This window comes from Meriones unguiculatus, chromosome 5, assembly GCF_030254825.1.
Source record: "Meriones unguiculatus strain TT.TT164.6M chromosome 5, Bangor_MerUng_6.1, whole genome shotgun sequence".
Lineage (NCBI taxonomy): Eukaryota > Metazoa > Chordata > Mammalia > Rodentia > Muridae > Meriones > Meriones unguiculatus.
Window position 1 is genome coordinate 36,316,015 of NC_083353.1, and position 5,483 is coordinate 36,321,497.

The following is a 5,483-nucleotide window of genomic DNA, read 5'->3' on the forward strand; positions in this document are numbered from 1 at the left end:
CTGAATACAAAAATAAACTTTGAGTGATGAAATGGCTAGAAAGCAAATTAATGCAATCAAGTCATTAGCAACAACTCTGTCCATATCTGTTAAATATTTTCAAACTATTCTAAAGAAACACACCCAGAAGGCAAACTAACAGTGAATGGAAACAAAATGGTCAGCAGCATGCCTTGCTTGTTATTTGAATGGAAAGTAATTTATCGTGCCTGAAATAAAAGCTGTTTATTCTTCTGTTTCACTGTCTGTAACAATCTTTACCATTTATCTGTGAAAAAGTGAGAAACTGTATAGTTATTAGCATATGAATACTTGACACATCAAATTGGCTGTACAATAACAGAAGGGCATTTGCTATTGGTGTATGCACACAGACAAAGCAGCCATTTTGAAAAAAAATTGAAATAGTGTGGGTTGGTTAACCCTTTCCTTCTCTTTTAGTTTTCCTGATTTTGACCCTAACAGTCTGGCAGTTGGAATCAGACTTTTTATAGCAAATAAAAGTAATCAGGGACTATTATGCATGTGGAAATTATATATATTTGCTGTACTTGGAAACAGAAGCAGAATAATAATAAAGGGGTTTGTGTGAATGTGTGGACATGCATGTGCAGAGTTGGGGAGAAGAGAGTCTAGCAGTGCGTAGAGGGTACAGAAATGAAACAATGCAGACGTACAGTTTTATTTCATGGCGACAACATAGTGGTCCTTGGGTCAGATGTGTGAAACTATTTCTCAAAGAAGCTGCATACATAATTGAGGCCCTCTGAAGGGTTCCCTGTTGAAGTTGCCAGGCTGCATTCATTTCAAAAGCAGAGCCATTTGTTATCAAATTTAAATTAACTCTCTGTACACTGAACTTGAATTTTAGAGCCGTGCTTACTCACAATTGTTAAAATATGCAAGAAATTGGGAAACCCAATATCTGGAGAGTAGAAATAGACAGTCCCCACAGGGGCTGCAGTGGTTCTCAGGTAGGTTGTGTCCAGCAGCTTTTAGAGGGTAAGCTGGGAAATTTGTGATGCTAGCAACAAGTCTGTATTTTGTCACATATTTCTTCACATATGCAAATTTGTTGGGAAATCTTTTCAACTTGGATCTATTCTTCAAGCAAATCTTTGCCTATGTCAGTGTTGTAACTTTAATTCTCATCTCTAATATCCCATAAATTTCATGGAAGATTTAGAGAATGATCATTTAAAGTAGTACAAAGCTCATACTGTTTTAATCTAATATATTGACTGCCATTCTTGGCTATTACACAATGTTTGTTTGTTTGTTGTTTTTTTTTATTTGGGGTTTCATATACTATCTTAAAACAGTTTGCATCCATCAATGTGTTTTTGGGTAGTAAACAATCAATCACAACGTGTAACAAAATTGCCCTGAGATATCCCCATGCCTGTGTGAAGGAGAAATGTCCCAAATGAGAAAGCATATGTGCCTTTTCCTAGATGCACGCCAATACAACACCCCACTTTGGACATCTCTAGACCTATGATAAAGCTGAAGTTTGTTCTCTTCCTAGGAGTTGGTAAAATGTATTGGGAAACATACTTTTATTCCTTCTGAAGTTAATGTGTAGGACTGCAGCCCACACTACAGAAGCCTTTTCTGTCTTCTCTGTTTTGAAATGCAGTGCTAAAGGTTTTAATCACCATCCCTTCTTTGTCCTAAGACAGTGGTTTGCTATGATCAAGTAAACCTATTTTCATTGTAATGAAATAATAACTTTTTTTCTGAAATGCATAGCAGAATTGGCTTTGAAAGCAATAAAAAGGAGGGGTGAGGAAGACAAAACAACAAGAAAAAATGAGACCCTGAAACAACCTTAAAAGCTGGGACATGGAAAGTGATCTTCCAAATATCCACCGAAAGGGCTATATTAAGGACAAAGGATGTAACACTGCTGTCTGAAGACACAGCCTTTGTGGAGTTCTACTAGCACCGCAGAAAAGGAAACTGTCAACCTAGGGCAGCATCTGGTACTCAGTAGGAAAGTAGCAAAGGACAGAATTAAAGTTTTAAATTTCTCCACATTTGTTAGATACATACAAAAGGTGCCTGCATGCCTAGCTTTCTTTTCTTCCGGCAATACGTGTTATTTTAAACCCACGAACTATTTGTTTAAGGTTCTCTACGGCCATCAACACTACAAGTTAATATGTTTTACCAAAGGTGTGCTTCCTTACTGGTGACAGCAATGCACCCAGCTTGTGTATCCATGGCAACACTGCAACATGCCAAAGCAGTAGTAGAGCTTTCTCTTTTATTTTTGTAACTGAATATGAGATTAGAAGGAAAGAGATTAAAACTTATTAAGTATCAGCATCTTTTCAAAAGATAAAATGTAAATCCTGTGGGAACATATGGGAGTTGCTATTTCAAAGCTTTATCTAAATCTATAAACTGAATTTAAGTAGTTCTGAATGTTGGAGAAACAAGGATAGATGAAACTTGGCAAATTCTCACATATTTCTGTAATATAATGACTCGTTAACCATTGTGTTAGGTAATTTTGTTCTTTACCTTTTGAAGGAGTTACATTATTTTTAATTAGTAAAGTCCTTTTTAAATAAAACATATATTCTAGCTTATTATTCTTTGTGTGTTAACATTTAGAAAACATTCATGACCAACAATTTGTCTTGTTGATAGTTTTATTTAAATGGTTAATTAATGTACGAACAGAAACTTTTAAATAAAATAATTTACAGATTCCTTTTGTTTTGCCAAGGTATGTTTTTATTGTTATGAAGAATTATTTTAAAGTTCACAATTATTTAAACAGATGTAACAATTACATAAAAAGTTGTAATTTTGCCCCTTTGATGGATAAAATTATTCCATCGTTCTAGAAGAATGTGTTGCATTTCAGGTTCTATACTTAAAAATTTCAAAAGGTGCTTAGCTCCCTAAATCAGAAATTAACATTTGAACTCAAATGTTTCATTTCATTGGATAAATTTGTCATTTATCGTATGTATGAATAAGCTTCAAGATGATTAGAAATCCAAACATCTCAAAGACTTAGCTCATCTATTTTGTACTTGGATTTTCTTCATTGTAGGAAAACTGCTGCGACATGACTAAAATATCGTCAACATTTATTCAAAATAAGCGAGCATGCTTGAAAAGTACAACAACAAAAATAATTCTCTCCCTCTTTCTCCTCCTTCCTATTGCTCCCACATTTTCCTTCCTTCTCAGTCTCTGATCCTGCTTGCATCTCCGTTCTGCATCGTGTGAGTTAAGCCAATCAACTCACGTGCAGTATGCTGTGGAGAAACTGTGACACACATATGGTCGTGGACTGGTTTGGTAAACATATGTCTTTGCAAGCATTGGACAGCATGCCGAGAATGCGCTGTGCCATTCTGGGGAAGGAGGTGGGAAGTGCTTAGCCACCTACAGATGTTTTGCAGCAACGCTGAAGAACTGCAGTCAGAGCGGCAAAATGTGTAATTTGGACTTTTTCCAGGTTTCTTTTTCTTTTTTTTTTTAATAAGAAAAAAGTTAACAGCTTTCCTATTCATCTCTTTTGAGAAAATTTACAGTCGTTTCCCAGTCCGTTCCCATTCTGAAGGAAGGACAAAGAACTAAACCTGAAGCTGTCCATCTGCTCCATAACAGTAATGTTATAATGGGTGCTGTCTATTTTATGCCACTGCTCATGTGTGCCCAGGGGACTGGAACTATTTAATTCACTGATTTCACAGCTCTGTTGTGTGTCACAAAAGGTTAAAAAAAATCCAACACACTTTTTAGCACCCTGTTTACAAGGACTCCCTGTAAATCTAACTGAAGTAACAGATTCCCACCCTGCCCCCATGCTGGTCCCTCTCGCTGATTTAGTGCATTCAGATAACAGGTAAATAGATAGAAAGTAGTACCATTCACTTGTTCTATGAAAATAGTGGATATTTTAAGTCTGCTGTGAATGTTACTTTCAAAGGCCACAGATTCCAGAAGTAGATGTGAAAAGAAAGATGTTTACCTTTAAGATTTTGGGATTAGACAACTCTGTTTTCCTAGAAGTCCAAGAATTAATGCTATAGATTAGAAGGGAGTTAATGAAAACCCATGGACGAAGACTGATGGCCTCTACTCTTCTCTACTGGGCAGGGGGCTGAGCAGTGCCCCATGCAGTCAGAGCACACTGGTATTTTGCCAAGGCCATAATGAAGCCTGTTCACTCCAGGGTTTTCTTGGAAAGATATTGGTGGCCAAGAAAAATGTACTTGGGGTGGCTCTGAGGGCTTCCCAAGAGCACTGATGTCAACACTGATGAAACTGGCACTGATGTTTGCCTCCAAGGAGAAAACAGAAACATGAAATTGAGAGGGTCTCTCTACTCCCCGCCCCCCCCTACACAAAGAGGGCTCTCAATGGAAATGTTTCCATATACAGTGTCATTTCTGATGCCAATTTAAGATCATGAGCTTCTGTACTAGTTTGGAGAAAGAAAATACAAACTATCTAGGTACAACTGCCACTTTGATTTAACTAACATTAATCGAATTCAGTCTCAACTGGGGTAACTGTAAAGAAACGTTCACAGATTCCCTTGAAGATGAGCTTGTGGGTGAACAGGCCCAAGACGGTAAGTAGATTCTCATTTTTAAAAGGAGTAATTACTGTTTTTGTTTATAAGATAGAAGGTAGATGTTGGAAGAATCTTTTAAAAACATAAATTAGAGTTTAAGGAGTGCCATAATTTGCATGTCAGTTAACACTTTCATTGTGCTTACTCCTAGCTTTTCTTTAGAATCTGCTGTCTACACAGCACTCATTCTCAGTTGATGCTGAGAACAGCTCAAAATATGAGTTCTTTTGCAAACTGAGTTTGAGAAAAACTATGGTTTAAATCCCCGTCTTTGAACTATTACAATCGTCTTCTATTTACCGGGAAGAGTCATTCAAATTTACTATATGTTTGGAAAAATTTTAATTTATGTTGTCTACAGTTATTGGAATTAATTTATTAACTGATTCCATTGGACAGACCTGAAGGTGGAATTTATTTATTTGAAAAAAAAATATTATGGCATTTCTTTTAAGATATAGAGGCTTCATTCAATGTGTTAACTTCTTAATAATGTGAAGCAAAAGGATGGGTGCCTCTCACTGATAGACTCCTTCACTACTACATGCAACTCCCTGGGTTCATTCTGAAGCACCACAACCCAATTAACCAGACAGGCAAGATGAAGGATGAGTCACCTTTAAAAATTTTTTTTAGGTTGTTTCCTGTTTTCTTCTTCTTCTGATGTCCATCCTCTTTACCTTTCAGGATGGGAATTGAGTGTTTTAGTCAGGGTCCTCTCTCTTAATTAGTTTCTTTAGATGTATAGGTTTTACTAAGTTTATCCTATGTTATATGTCTATACGAGTGAGTATATACCGTGTATTGTCTTTCTGCTTCTGGGACAGCTCACTCAGGATGATCCTTTCCAGATCCTACCATTTACCTGAAAATTTCA